Source organism: Pteropus vampyrus, unplaced genomic scaffold (assembly GCF_000151845.1).
Source record: "Pteropus vampyrus isolate Shadow unplaced genomic scaffold, Pvam_2.0 Scaffold41, whole genome shotgun sequence".
NCBI classification, from domain to species: domain Eukaryota; kingdom Metazoa; phylum Chordata; class Mammalia; order Chiroptera; family Pteropodidae; genus Pteropus; species Pteropus vampyrus.
This window is the reverse complement of record NW_011888822.1, coordinates 4,529,161-4,545,541: the sequence shown is the minus strand read 5'-3', so window position 1 is coordinate 4,545,541 and position 16,381 is coordinate 4,529,161. Positions and strand designations below refer to the sequence as shown.

At 37.6% G+C, this 16,381-nt stretch overlaps 1 protein-coding gene and 1 pseudogene across 5 annotated transcripts in view; both read left to right on the top strand.

Annotated features, from left to right (window-relative positions):
- The window catches only part of PRICKLE2 (prickle planar cell polarity protein 2), a 332,917-nt gene that overhangs the window by 256,447 nt on the left and 60,089 nt on the right, over window positions 1-16,381 (top strand). The gene's annotated exons all lie outside the window — the stretch shown is intronic.
- On the top strand, window positions 7,708-7,825 carry LOC111738673 (annotated as a pseudogene).

The window sequence follows — 16,381 nt, the reverse complement described above, 5'->3', positions numbered from 1 at the left end:
CCGTTTCCACAGACTGGCTCGTTCTTTCATCTCTGTTAATTCCCTAGGACAGTGCCTGATATGTAGTTGGCACTCGATAAATAGTGATGATAGTTGTTATTGCTATGGCAGTTAGAAAGACAGATTGAAACTCAGTGATCAGATCTTGCAAAGGAAAGCTAATTATCCAAGCAATCTCTGAACCTGCATTTCCTGAACCGAAAAAGATAAATTCATAGGCTCTCAGCTTGGAAAAGGATCCGCGCTGCCACATAGAGTTGTAAGGTTTGTGCATTGCACAAAGGTGCCTGGCCAAGGAGGTGGTTGGGGGCTGCTGTTCTACCTGGGCTCTGATGCTTCCCAAAAGGGCACGTATGTTTTGTTTAATATAAGACACCATATAGTTTACCTGTCTTCCAACACTGGGGGCTTGCTTTTTCTAATTTTTGGTTGGGAGGGTGTCTTTCTAATTTCCAAAAAGGTACCAAAAAATCTAGCAGCAACGAAGAAGGAACTGTCAACATTAACTAGCCTAGCTCAGTGATGACTATTCATTTCCTCCCTGCAGTCCTGAGGTTCTGGGAAGCCTCCTTTCTGACTCTCGACAAAGCATGTTAGGAAAAGAGGTGGGGCCTTCATCCTCACTGGCATCAAGTGATTGGTGCATGGAAGAAGGTGGATTATGATTTTTCTGATTTCGTGGGTCAAGATTCTGAACTTCTTGGGCCCTTTTTCGTTCTTATTCCTTCTCCATAATTTTTCCAAATCATTACAACCATCATAGCCTTGGATAGAGAGGCAGACAGGGAAAGGAATTGACACACTAGCCAACTGATTTTGCCTACTGCTTGGCAACTCTGTTCATGTTGTTTGAAGATGAAGGTCAAGTCAAACTATGTGGATAAATTGGAGCTTGTGCTTATGCGTGGTTTTGAAGCACCCATCTTCTCCTAGACTCTCTTGCCGTATGGATGGTCACAAATTCATCTGGATGGGGAAAATGGCCTGAGAAACTGCTCTGCTGAAATATGGTCATGAGTGGTCTTTCCCAAGCATAGTAGTTAAAAGCCATAGCTGTGGTACCAAACACACCTGGGACCCGGTCCATCTCTGCCATTCTCTGACTGTATTTATGATTAGAGCAAGTTATTTTACCTCGGTGAAGTCATTCTTTCTCTTCTGTAAAATGAAGATAGTAATGGTTCCTGCCTCGTAGGGAAACTAATACAATGCCTGGCATATCAGGAAATATTAACTATAATTACCAATTGGAAAGGCCAGTAAGTGTAAAAACACTTTTCTTAAACCCATCTGGGAAAGCAAAACTGAGATCAAAGTCAGAAGCTCTTGTTCAGAGATTTGGAGGGAAAGGGAGAAGAACTATAGAAATTAGACTGCAAACATTTTATTGAACCTAAACCTTGCATTTGCTATTTAAGAAAATCTCAGAAAAAGTTGTGACTTGAGTATTGTCCCATAAAGCCAGAATTTAGGGAGCAGAGTTAATTTACTTCCCCACTCTTTCCCTTTCAACATCTGAGGGAAACACCCAAGGACTATAGGTCAGGAGAATACATAGAAAAGGTGACATTAAAGTCCAGAAACAGTTATGGATCAGAAAAAAGTTCATTTTTAAAAAGTAATATATCTAAGTGACCTTGACCAAGTTTACTGTTTGGAAAATAAGCATGTGAAATCTTTTCTTCCTAGAATAAAGTAAGAATAAACAGGTAATGTTTCCAAATTATTAGAAGAAAGGTGATAAAGTTAATGAATAATAATTACTATTAATAAACTCTATAGCCTTCATAATTTTTGTCTCTTCGACCTATCAATACCTCAGAGAGGAATCTTAAAACCTCCCATTGTGTTTATAAATTTGTTTCTCCTTCTATTTCTGTCTTTGCTTTATATATTTTGAGGCTTTATTTTTAGGCACCTTCAAGTTTTTGATTGCATTATATTTTTTACACAGTGTTTTTCATTCATTATTTTGTGACATCCCTTCTTATGTTTTGGTTTTTTTTTTGCATTTAACTTACTTTAACATGAAAATCATTTTTGTAGTTCTTAAAAAGTTTATGAACTACAAAAAGCTGCATTAATAGTATTTTCCAGGAATATAAGTAGTGAACCGATGGCTATTTGAAAGTGATCAACAAATTGTATCACTAATAATTTTGAAATGACCAAGGATCTATTAATTGTAACATCCCTTTTTATCTTTCCTAATTATATTTAAATTCTTTTTTGTACAATATTAACATTGCAGACCAGCTTTCTTTTGGCGAGTAAATGCAAGATTGTACTTTTCCATTCTTTTTCAGAGTTGCTGTTCAGTATTATTTTATATTAGTTTCAGGTGTACAGCATAGTGGTTAGACATTTATATAATTTATGAAGTGATCCCCCTGATTAGTCTAGTACCCACCTGGCACTATACATAGTTATTATAATATTATTGACTGTGTTCCCTGTGCTGTACATCACATCCCCATGACTGTTTTGTAACTATCAATTTGTACTTCTTAATCCCATCACATTTTTCATGCAGCCCCCCAACCCTCCCTTCCATCTGGTAATCACCAGTTTGTTTTCTGTATCTATGAGTCCGTTTTCATTTTGTTTATTCATTTATTTTGTTTTTTAGATTCTACATTTAAATGAAATTAAATAGTATTTGCCTTTCTCTTTCTGGCTTATTTCACTTAGCATAATACCCTCTAGGGCCATCCATATTGTTACAAATGGTAAATTTCATTTTTTTTATGGTTGAGTAGTATTCCATTGTGTATATATACCACAACTTCTTTATCCAGTCATCTATTGATGGGCGCTTAGGTTCTTTCCATTTCTTGGCTATTATAAATAGTGCTGCAGTGAACATAGGGTTGCATATGTCTTTTTGAATTAGTGTGTTGGATTTCTTTGGATAAATACCCAGAAGTGCAATTCCTGAGTCATAAGATAGTTCAATTTTTAATTATTTGAGGAACCCCCAAACTGTTTTCCATGGTGGCTGTACCAATTTGCAGTCCCACCAACAGTGCATAAGGGTTCCCTTTTCTCCACATCCTTGCCAATACTTGTTGCTTGCTAATTTACTGATGGTTAGTAACATTGAGAATTTTTTCATATTTCTATTGGTTTCTATATGTCCTCTTTGGAGATATACCTACTCAGGTCTTTTGGCCATTTTTGAATTAGATTGTTTGGGTTTTTTTGGTGTTGATTGATAGATATACTTTTCCATTCTTTCATTTCAACCTTTTCTCGTGGAAAGCAGCATGTGATTGATATTGTGTTTTTCTTTTTAATCCAAACTGATAATCTATCTTTTAATTGATGGGTACAATATATTTACATTTATTATGATAACTTAGATAATTATTACTGCCACTTCTTTCTGTTTTATGTTTGCCATCTTTTCTCTGCTGTTTTCTATTTTCTTGACTATTATTTTTAATGAAGTTTTTCCAGTTTCCTTCATTTTCTGTTACTTGCTGGAAAGCTATAAAATATGTTTCTATTCTTGTAGTGGCTACTGCCAATTCTTAACATCCAGCCACACTGGACCCCTTGCCCCTTTCAAATATCCCAAGCTTCTTCCAACCTCAGGGCCTTTGCACTTGCTGTACTTAGTACCTTGCCTCCCACATTTATCCATTTTTAACAAATATCCAGTTATTCAGTGTCTCTGTCTTCCTTCTAAATATGATAGAGACCTTATGTGATATACCTTTTAGTTCCATTTATTAGATTACTTATGAAAGAGTTTTCCTGCCATCTTGAATAGTCTGCATTCCAGCATATTTCTGAGCCACCTTACCTGACTTTGAGTTCAGATTTTCTCTAGTCTCAGTAAAATATAATTTTGGATAGTTTCTCTTTAAAGCAAAATCATATCAATAGCAATAATTTTAGGATCATTTCATGTCTTTTATTTTTACATCTTTGCTCCCTTCATTTAATTTAGATAAGAACTGATTCTGAAATGCCCCATTACTATTTCCTAAAAATGTATGTGTAAAATTGACTGTTTTTTTTTTTTTTTTCATTTCTTGTGTATTCCCAAAAAAGGTTTAGAGGAGCTTTCAGTAGAAAATATAAAATATGGATAAGGAACACTCTAGGCAACAAAGAGAGAGGAGATAATTATAACAGGAGACCAAGATTAAAGGCTGCTAACTACAACTGGGCATTATCACTAGCTTAGCACTAATAATATCTACTGTTTTTTGGATGAGACTGTGATCACATATGGATAAGCATTGTTTTAAACTTGATGTGAGAAATGTCCAGATGCCAAAGAGACCTGCCACAACCGCCTGTTTGGGTCTGAACCCAGTTCGTGGATCATGAGTTCTCTTCTCTTGCAGTTATTGACTAATACATTTGTTTGTGCTTCTCATGCCGCTCCAAAAGTAATCAGAAAATTCCGCCATTAGGTAGGAAGAGGTGCTATATAAATACTCCAAATAACTGAGTTCCCAATTCTCACTGTTATAGAGTCTTAATGGCTGGGGCCAGAGTCTCCCCATGCAATCTCTGTCTTATGAAAAACAGAAGGAAAGTTGCTTATAATAGGACTTAAGTGTAAGTGAAGATATATTGTCTGACTCATTTTTTTCTCCCACTGATTTTCACCATAATTTCAGAGAAGTGTTACCACAGAAGAACATTTGGTCCCAACATGTAATAAAAATCACTCTCAACTAGTCAAATTCCTCAAAACAAGAAGAGAATGGTGGTTGCTGGGGGGGCAGGGGTGGGGAATGGGAAGTTAGTGTTTAATGGGTATGGAGTTTTAGTTTGGGAAGATAAAAGATTTCTGGATGGTGGTGATGGTTGCCCAATAATGAACTTAATGCCGCTTAAAAATGCTTAAAGCGGTAAATTTTATGTTATCTGTATTTTACCAAAAATGTAAATAAATACCTGAAGTAAAATAAAAATTTAAAACATTTTGAAAGTCTCAGGAATTGAAACATTTCTTCAAGGACCACATGGTTTTTCTTGGGGGTGAACCTGAGCACGTTAACTTCTCTTACATAGACCTCAAAGAAAAAAATTTGTCAAGCCTGAGTCTGTTCTCGTGACCCTTACTGCATAACATATGCACATAACATTCAAAGCGCCCATGCTTCCATACAACACAGTTGATTTCTGCCTTCTTTGGAATTCCAACTGGTCCATGTGGCTTTCATGATTAAGCAGCCTCTCTAGCCTGTTTATTATTCGAGGTTTTAACAGAAATCACAGAATGAACTGTAACTATATTGGTCATTGATTCATAAAATACTCAGGGCAGAGGTAATTCTATGACTGGTTTACGGAGACAGTGGGGTAAAGTGGGAAGAGCAAGCGCTTTGAGATCAGACCTAAATGTCAATCCTAGCTCAGCCCTTTACTCCTGAGCAAGTTAAATAGATTATAATCTAGGCGATTCTCATTATTCTTGGATTCAAGTGTTAGCAATTTCACCTGTCCAAATTTGTTTGTAACCCCAAAATCAATACTTGCAGTGCTTTCGCATTCATTCTCAAGTGTGTAAAGGGGGCAAAATTTTGAATCGCCCCACCTGCACGTTGCCAGCTGAGGTCGTTTCAGCTCTCATGCAATAAGCAAGTGTACTTTTTTCGTCTGTTTAGTACCACGTTTTTTGGCATTTGTGCTTTTTGTTGATTTCATTCTTTAAAATGGCCCCCGAGCTTAGTACTGAAGCTGAAGTGCTGCCTAGTAGTGTTCCTAAGGGCAGGAAGCCTTTGGGATGCCTTATGGAGAAAATATGTGTGTTAATCTTTTCTCACCACGAGTTAATAGTGCTGTTGACTCTGAATTCGATGTTAATGAATATATTAAGTAAGGTGTCCTTAAACAGAAACACATATAAAACAAGGGCATGGATTGAGCCATTGACAAAAATATTGTGACCAGAGGCTGGCAGGAACCTATCCCTGTGTGTCCCCTAGGAGCAATAGTTCTGTATTCACTAATTCAGTGTTCACTGTGACTTTACAAAACATATCTACCATGAATAATGAGAATCATCTGTATTTCTCTTTCCAAAAGGTAATCTCTTCCTCACACATCACTCCATTCTTTTCCTGCCGTGGCAGAGATTAAAACTATTTACAAATGATCGGCTTCCTCTTCTTCTAGGCACGGTGTGTGTGTATGAGACAGGGTGGGGTGGGGCGGGGGCTGCATATACTTTCTCACCCCCATGTAAATTAAGCATGGCCATGTGACTTGCATTACAAATGAAATGTATGCAGAAGTCACATGCATTATATCCAGGTAAAAGTGTTTCATTGCCAATGTTCAGTTCCAATCTTCCTTTTCTCTGCTGATATGGAAGTACATATACTAATGTGGGATCTCCATCACCTGGGTCTCTGCCTACCTCTATCAGACATGTAGTGTGAGTGAAAAATAAAACTGCAGTGTGAATAAGGATTTAATGCCCAGGATATATAAAGAACTCCTACAACTCAACAACAAAATAAAAACCAACATGAATAGACATTTTTTTAAATAACAAGTATTGGCAAGGATATGAAGAAATCGGAACCCTCATACATGTACATTAACGGTGAGACAGTAAAACACTGCAGCCACTGTGGAGAACAGTTTAACAGTTTCTCAAAAAGGTAAACATAGATTTACTATATCCAGCAATTTTGCTCCTAGCTGTATACCCAAAAGAACTGAAAGCAGAAATTCAAACAGATACTTGTATACCAATGCTCATTGAAGCATTACTCACAAATAGTCAAAAGAGTAAAACAACCCAAGTTCCATCAGTAGATAAACAGATAAACAAAATGTGGTAATATTCATGCAACGGAGCATTATTCGGCTATAAAAGTAATGAAGTTCTGACAGATGCTGCGACATGAATGAACCTTAACAACATTATGCTAAGTGAAATAAGTCAGATACAAAAAGGAGAAAATCATACTATTCCACTTAGATGAAATATCTAAACTAGGTAAATTCATAGAGATAGAAAATAGATTAGAGGTTAGCAGAGGCTGGGAGGAGGGAGAAATGAGGAATTATTTTTTAATGGATGGAGAGTATCTGTTTAAAATGATTTAAAAGTTTTGGAAAAAGATAGTGGCGATGGTTGTACAACATTGTGAATGTAATTAATGTCACTAAATTCTACACTTTCAACTGATTAAAACGGCAAACCTTATGTATGTTTTACCTCAATAAGAAAATTTAATTTTTTAAAATAACAAACAACTGTGGTGCAAAGCTATGGTATTTTGGTGGTGTTTGTTTCTGTGACATAATTGAGCTCGTCTTACCTAAACCTTCCTGTCAGTTTCTCTGGAATGGAATAATGTATGAGGTTTAGAGCCACATCTAACCTTGAACCTGCAGTATTGCCCTCACTGATCTTTTGGCCTCTTAGAACAGGGAAGACTAAATTCTCGCAGTTATGTCCATGATACATTTGAAACTTAATGGGGCAGAAAGTGTAACTCAGGCTGAAAGTAGCCATGGTGGTCAGAAATATTTACTTCATTATATATAAGTGAACTCCTCAGGTTTTATACTTTTCCATGGGTTCATACTTTCAGTTATTTTAATGTGCAGAAATGAAACTGCCTTAAATGAACTGATTCCAAACAAAGATCACCTGTATTTTAAAACGAGTTTCCAATAATGTCCTGTGATTAGCAAGCTCCAGACTATTCAATAAAGAATTTTTAAGTCTACAGCGATGCCACCCTGAACACGCCCGATATCATCTGATCTCGGAAGCTAAGCAGAGTTGGGCCTGGTTAGTACTTGGAAGGGAAACCACCAAGAATACTGGATGCTGTAGGCTTTAAAAAATTTTTAAAAATAAAGAATTCTTGGGATCAGGGATATCTGTCATTATGCATCTCTTTGGACAGGTAAAGAGTTGAATTTGTCCTAAGATTTCTTCTGTTGCTGCTTTCTAAACTTCCTTCAGAAGGGTTTTACATAATGTTGTGAATCTGTACTTACTAATAATAGAGGGGAGAAATGGACTAGGTATGTTGTGTGTGAAGTACAGAATCAAAGCAATGATCCAGCACACAGGAAAGATACCACATAGGAAATTCCTAAAGAGTCCACCTAGGAAAGAGGTAACCCAAACTCAGATATTTCTTGGAGACACAGATTTCCAGGTATCCGCCCAATATTAGAGTCTCCCCTTTCTTATTGATAAAATCTGATTTTATTTTGGACAGTGATATGCTCAACTAAGGATTATATTTTTCAGCTTCTCTTGGAACTAGGTCTAGCCAAGGGGATATAAACAGAAGATAGTACTTGCAGGAAATCTCCAACTGAAAGATAGGTCTTTTGCCCCTTGCTCTTACCTATGTTCTTGCCTGGAATATGAACATGATGGCTGGAGTTCCAGCAGCCATTTTGTGATTTTTGAGCATAAATGCCCCCGAACACTTAGGATAGTGGAAATGATAGAAAGACCCTCGATGCTTGATGGTTTTTACAAAATGCTGTATCAACCCTAGACCACTATACTTATATTATTACTAGCAGCCCAATACAATTCTAATCTCCAATATTGTTGTTATTTTCAGTTATAATACTGATCTGACCATTATATACAGGCTTACAATCAACAGTATATTTTCATTCTGTTATCACCTTTAATCCTTGAAACCCTATGTGAAACCCTGTATATAATCTGACAATTATATACAGGCTTACAATCAATATAAAGTATATTTTCATTCTGTTATCACCTTTAATCCTTGAAACCCTATATGATGAGTTACTCTAGTGCAATTACTCGAGTCTTAGAGATGAGGACATTGAAGCCCAGAGAAGTTAGATAAGTTGGCCAAAGTTGTAGACTTAGCATTTTTCAAGACTCAAACGTTAAACATCAAATGCAGCTTCTTTCTCCTACATTGCAGGCAAATATTAACATAGCTGATGTTTGAGTAGCTATCCTAGAAGTGGAGAATCTTTTTTCATTTTTAAGTTAGAATCACTGATCTATGAGAACACAATTAGCCAGTCATTTGCTAGCTTAAAAAAAGAAGAGTTTATTAAGATTTGAGGTAGAGGTGGGGTTTTTTGGTATATTTTCTCTTCATGGAGACCTACAATATGTTCAATTCACATCCTTTTCGACTTTAGAAGAGAAAACAAAACACCTGCCAATACATAAATGACTGAATGTTTTTCTGTTTTGTTTTAGGCCTAGGGATTTAAAAAGGAAACAAGAAGGGAGCAAAGGAAAAAGATATATAAAGAAAGGGTAAAATTCTGGTGAGAGGGAAGAGATATGGAAAAGACTAGGAGACTGAGAACTGTAAATATTTTGAAGTATATGTCAGCTGAGGTAGATAACTTGGCTTCATGTGCTATTTGCTAGAACCATCAGAGATAGAATAGACAACAGATAGTTGTCATCATACCTTTTGCAATAGTCTTTCTGTGTTTACAGCTCTTCTATTTTCACCCTTTTAAAGAGGATTTGCCAAAGAAACTGATTATATAAGTTTCTGTCAGAGATGCGCAGGGACTGGTTTATGCAGTATCACAAGATCCAGTTGGTCAGTTTTCAAGAATTTGGTAAGCCCGTTATTAAATAGCCATTTTTAAAACTTAATTATGCAAACTTATAATTAAATTATATTAAAAAGAAAGGTAATAAATAATCAAAACTCATGACTTCATAATTACTTTCCAATATTTCACTATTATCTATGCTCTTGAGGTTATTTCATCTATTCTATATGGTGGAACTACTGTGTAATGGTATGCTGTATAATGGTACACCATGGAAATTGTCAAATGCTACAGATTTAGGAATTTATTGTTTTTTGAAACTCGGTAGTGTTTTTGTCTGCCTCCAATAGCTTTTGCATTATTTTAACTTTGCGTTATAGTCATTTGCCTACTTATCTTATATACTCTACTGAAATATAACTTGGAGACATTTTTGATTGTCACAACTGGGTGCGTGTGTGTGTGCATATGTGTTATTGATGTATAATGGGTCAAGGCAGGGATGGTGCTAAACCTTCTACAATGCATAGGACAACTTCCACAATAAAGAATGATCTCAAAATGTCAATAGTGTTCATGGCATTTATGCTCAAATAAAAATAGTTTCTTATTTATATGTATGACCTTTCCCCACAAGCACTCAAGAGTTCCTTGCACATAGTAGGCTGTTTTAGTCTGCTCTGGCTGCCGTAACAGAATACCACAGACTGCGTGGCTGAAACAATAGAAATTTATTTCTTCACAGTTCTGGAGGCTGGAAGTCCAAGATTAAGATGCCAGCAGGCTTGGTTTCTGGTGAGGACTCTCTTTTTGGCTTGCAGACAGTGACCTTCTTGCTGGATTTTCACATGATCTTTCCTCTGTGCATGCACATTCTGATGTTTCTTCTTATGAGGACTGCAGTCCTTTCTGATTACAGCCCCACCCTTATGACCTTGTGTAACCTCAATTACCTCCTTAAAACTTCTGTCTTCAAATACAGGCACATTAGGAGTTAGAACTACAACATATGAATTTGTAGGGGAGAGGGGCACAATTGAGGACATAGCATAGACATTTATGACTTAGGCATTTAGTTTCTTGAAAGCAAGAAATATACAGCCTTCAGTGTGTACCTGTCTCTGTGCTAGTTACATATCATCTGAGCCTCATAACATTGCTTCAGGGTAAATATTGTTGCCCCCATTTTACAGATGGAGTTATTGACTCTATAAAAAAATAAATAACATGATCAGCTATGTAAGATGTAAGTGTTCAATCCAGTATTCAGACCTAAACATTGTGACACCAGAGTCCAAACACTTAACCACTGTAGGAAACTGCCATCCTGCTTTAGTCATACATATGTATGTGTGTACTTTGTCTAACAGCAATATTGAAACTGTTACCAAAATAAGTAAGCAAATGTTGGGGAATTTTTAGTAGGGTATATATGCAAATGTGCAGACATTCTGCAAAGAGTGTTTTGGTAAAATTGGGGCGGGGGAGTCTTTATGTAATTGTAGCTTAAAGGAAAAGTGTTTAAACTCCAAGTTCTTCTGTTTCCAGGACCTTTTCTTTAAGATAGGATAAAATAAATAACTGTCAGATAATGCTCCAAACTAAATGGAAAGTATTTTCTAGCTAATTATTGAGCTTTAATATTCTAAATTTAAAAATTTAAAAACTAAAAGGTTTGGAAAGAGAGTAAGCATGTGAGAAAGAGCAGGCATAGGAGCAAAACAACTCACATTTTGAATTATAGTACCTGCTTAGGATGTAATTTGTTCGAACGAAGTTGACTCAACTTGAAAGAAATTCTCTGGCTTCAAATACCAATGAGTGTTGTTTTTTGTTCCTTCTTCTTAAAGAAAAAGTACACTGACAGTTATTCTGTTCATCTTCCTCTTAGCATCTCTTCCATCTACCCTACACCAGTAATCTTTGCTGAAAAAGCAAGAATTTTGATGGAATGAAAAGGAAGCTCAGTGAGTTTTACTCAGATTTCTCCTGAAACCTCACCTATGTATTCTCTTACTTCATAACTATGTCCAAATCTTTTGATAAGCCAAAAAGTAAGAAAAATGAGATTTAAATATAGTACACATTCACTCAACAAACATTTGCTGAGCACCTACTACGTGCTAGACCCTCTTCTCGGCTATATAGTGAACAAAGTCTCAGGCATTCACATTTTAGAGGGAAGAGAGAGAGAATTAACAAGTGAGTAATCCATCAGCATTAAGTTCTTTGAAGAAAAGCAGGTTAAGGATTTATCCACTTTAGTACCATTGGCATTTTGATCTAGATCATTTACTGTGGAAGCTGTCCTATACATTGTAAGAGGTTTAGCAGCATCCCTGGCCTTGACCCACTATGTGCCAGTAGCGCTGCGCACACACACACACACACACACACACACACACACACACACACACGCACACACACAGTGCCAGTTGTGGCAACCAAAAATGTCTACAGACATTGCCAGATATCTTTTGGGGACTAATAGTATCCCCTGATTGAGAGGGCTGATCTAGAGAGTAAGAGATGGGGGTGCTGATTTATTTAAGGTAAGGAGGACCTCTATAATAAGGTGACCTTTAAGCAAAGACTGGAATAAGTGAAGATGGGCATTATGTAAATATCTGGGAAAAGAATGTTCCCAATAAAGGAAATGGCTAGTTTAAAGGCTCTGAGGTGAGAGGAACACAAGGAAGCTATTGTGAGCAGAACTGAACAAGAGGAATATAGTGATATGATCAACCAGATCTTAAAGAGGCAAGATCATGATCCTATAGTAAGGACTTCGGCTTTGAAGCAGAGGGGTATAGGAAAACAGTGACATGACCTGATTTATATTGAAATAGGGTTGTTCCTGCTGCTAAATAGAGAATTAGCTCTGGGGACACAAACGTGAAAGCCTGAGTCCAGATGCAGCTATGGCAGTAATTCCAGGAGCACTTAGTCGTGCTTGAGATGGGTTGTTGAAGGGGCGGGGGAAGTAACTGGATTCTGGATATGTTTTGAATGTATATCTGACGTGATTTGCTGTTGACTTAGACATTGGATGAGAGAAAAAAAGGAGGGGTGGAGTCTAAAATACTCCTCTTTGAAAATACCCCAACTGAGCTTTTATTTCTGATTTTTGATCCGAAACCTGTGGGAGTTTAAGCATGATAGAGACATTGTTTAGGCATTAGGTTTTAGACTATTATTTCCTAAATTACTTCCTGAGTAAACCAATTAAAATTATAATGAGGGTCTCCAAGAGAAACAGAAAGGAGCCAAACTCTGTATAATTTTACCTCTTAGATACACTTAACAGCACTTTTCTCCTATTGCCTAGGGAATTAAATTCTGGCAAGTAGGGGGAAAAGGAACAAATGGGCTCTCCAGAGCTTCTCGTCGCCACTCGCTCATAGCTGTAATGCTACCCAATTGTTCTCTAGGTCCTCATTTGGAAACTAATGTGCACTTTTCATAAAAGCTACCACGTGCCACAAATTCAGGCAGCATCCCTCCTTTCTCTGGAGCACCTGCCTTCTGAGACCTCAAGCGTATTCTAGATATTGCCTCCCTAAATTGAAGGAGATTAACCAAGGTTCAAAATTTCTCAGACTGCAGGAGAGGGAGCATGTGAAATAAAAACCCAGTCTTCTAGTTAGTGTCTGGGTTAAGATGGGCTTTTATAAAACCTTCTAAAGGTGTCAGCCCACATTGGAGATTACATTCCAGGAGTTTTTACCTTTAAATTTTGTGGAGTCATGTTTACCTTCCCCTTAAAGCAGTGTTTCTCCTGGTGTCATGTGAGGTATTCATTAAGAATGCAGAATCTGGGCTCCTTTTCAGACCCAGAGGGACGGAAATAGGAATAATGTTCAGTAATGGCCTCGAATGATTCTGGAATATGCAAACATCTGAGAACCACTGCCGTATCATTTAAGAATTGCATTCACTTCCTAGTGACTGAGACTATAAATAAAGAAATAGTGTATTTCTCTCATTGGTTAAAAAAAAATTCAGACATAGGCAATTCAGGGCTGGTATAGTGACTTCATAATATAATCAAAAACTTCCATTCTTGAGGTTACTTCATGGTACAGGATGGCTTCTGGAGCTCCAGATATTGTGTTTACATTCTAGGCAGGAAGCAGGAAGATGGGGGAATGGGCGAAAACAGCTTTTGCCAACTGCTTGGCATGCTTTAAAAGAGCTCTCTCAGAAGTCACATCCTTGCATATCATTGGCCAGAATTCATTCACGTGGTCATTTCTTGCTACTAGGGAAGTGCAGAAATACTGTTCTTAGCTGAGCATATTGATTCTCTAAGTAGAATGATGGTATTCTTATTAAGGCAGAAAATGAAAATGGATGGTGAGCAGCCACATTTCCCTTACACCATCATGCCATAGTGCTGTGCAAAGACTTAAATTTGGAATACATTATTTTTTACTTACTGTCAGTTCATTTTGGACCATATGTTGGTTATTTTATGGAGGACACCCGAGGGAAACATGTTCATCATTTCTGCAGTCAGTCATACAGATGTACTGGGAATCTGCTATATCTTTTTTTTTTTTTTTCCCCTATCCCGGTCTCTTTTTCTTCTTGATAAGGAAGGCCGAGAATCCACGATAAACGGAGGGGGAGGTTGAGGAACCCAAGTCCACTTTTTAGCTATGTGACTCTCGATCTGATGAATATAATGTACCAACCTTCAGGATGTGGGGAGGGTTCATGAGATACTGTATATAAAAATACTTTGGGCATAAGAGACATTCAGTAAATATATATGTTCATTGATCCTTCGTTTAGATGGTGAAGGACAGTTGAACCTGAGGTCAACCAAGAAAGTCTGATTTCTTTGTTGGATTCCTACCTCAAGAAAATGGGAATGGTTTTGATGTGGAAAATATCCCCCCCAAAATGTGATCACTTTTCCCTCAGGACTTCTCATTCTTGGCAGATCTGGTAAAATCCCCTTGCTAAATCACATGTGTAGGTTTGAAAGGAGACACCTGCAAAACTGAGTGGGATGGAACATATTCTTTCCACTCCTCTGGGCTTACTGGATCCCTTGGAGAAAACCGGAACCTCACAGTTCGCCTGGCAACCTCATGGGGAGGGAGAATACTTGGGAACTCTCACCCCCCAGGGTGTCGTCCGGGACCACCAGCAGGGGCATCACCTGAGAAGTGATGAGAAATGCAAATTATTAGCCCCACCCCAGGCTTACTGAAATAGAAATGTGTGTTTTTACAGACCTCCTAGGTGGTTCTGATGCAAGCTCTAAATAAAGCACTGTGCCCACTTTTTTAAATGAGCACACTTTTCTCTCCAGTGGGGAGTCATTGACTCTCGCTTCCATCTGTGCCCAGGCAGAAACGCCGTCAAAAGTACAGTTCCTCCTAACAAACCTAGTCTTTCAAACTGGGTGAGTTCTTGCTCTGCAGACTTTATTTGCACACTGACTAAAGCTCTGACAATCTGTGTGACACAGGCTGAAGTTATTGCTAAACCTGCCCGTTGGGAGTAACACCTTAAATAAAGGCCTTCAGCTACTTCATTTTCATAAGCCAGTTTATTGTATTTAAAATGCTTTTGTTCAGGGGAAATGTACCTAGTACAGCTTCACCCAGGGCAGATCACAGAGTACTCCCACCTGGGAAAGTTTCAAGGAAGCAAAGTTTCTGTACATTTAACAGAATGCATTTGGGAGAAGTATGCCCAGTACACACAAGAGGAAAAGTAAAGTGATCAACATACCAGGTAATAGCTTGGTAATGATCATCATTGACAAAAGCCTATTGGATTTGCGTATTTATTTGTAAAAATAAACAAGTGAGACGTGTTTGGACTAAAATGAACAATCTCCAGTGTTTTCAGGAATGGTACCCAATTTAATTTTTGGAGTGCGAGAAAGTATACTATTTTTCCTGGTGTTTGTTTTGGGTCATACAGTAGTTTTACTGTGGAAGATGCCAGAGGATAACACATGCAGTATTTCTGTGTTCAGCAAGAGACAGATTGGAAATTCAAGACGGTGGTTTATCCCTCATTCCCATCCATCTTCTAATCCCCTTTGCTCAATAAAGAGCTTGGAAAGTCCAGATCCTAAATCCCAGGGCGAGATACAGAAGCCAGCATGAGAGGAATGACTTTTTCTCCTGAATTTGAACAGGCTTGGAGGATTGCAAATGAGTTGAAGGACCAACTCATTCTCTTTCCTCCGAGTAAGTCAGATCACCTACCACATAACATGGGGGTGATTTGGTAGATTGATCATTAATATTATGATTTGTTTTAATGATGTGGCATCTCACTAACTAGGTAACTTTTCAAGTCATCCACCAAATCATTGGTTACCTTGTGAGGAAATATTTTAGCACATTCTGTACTTGAAGAATTATTGGAATACTGGAAAATGGATACATTTTCAGTCGTGGTGATCAGTTGTCTTAAATTATAAAAGATAACACAAGATGTCCAGCCAGGAAAGATAGAGCTATGTTCCCAAAGAGTAGTCACTGCCTCTGTTGACTTCAGAATTCAAAGTCTTCAGGATGGACCTCAGCATACAAGAAATTTATTAACTTTCTACTTATCTCTAGAGCCACGTTGGGACTCCTCGTCTCAAAATGGTGTGCAACTTCTTTATCCAATCTCTAGGTGTGGACCTTGTTTAAGATGAGCGATTTGGGTCCTTCTCTGGAAAATTCGGAATTGAGCAAAGCTAATCAGTCTAGAAAACGAGGTTGTGTAAACTCAAGTGCTATGGGAAACTTTAAGCTTTGAGAAGGTGCAGAGACAGAATAAAGCAGAGATTAAGAGGACACTGGGCTTAGAGAGATGAGAATCCCTTACCAATCACCTTTCAGTGGCAGGT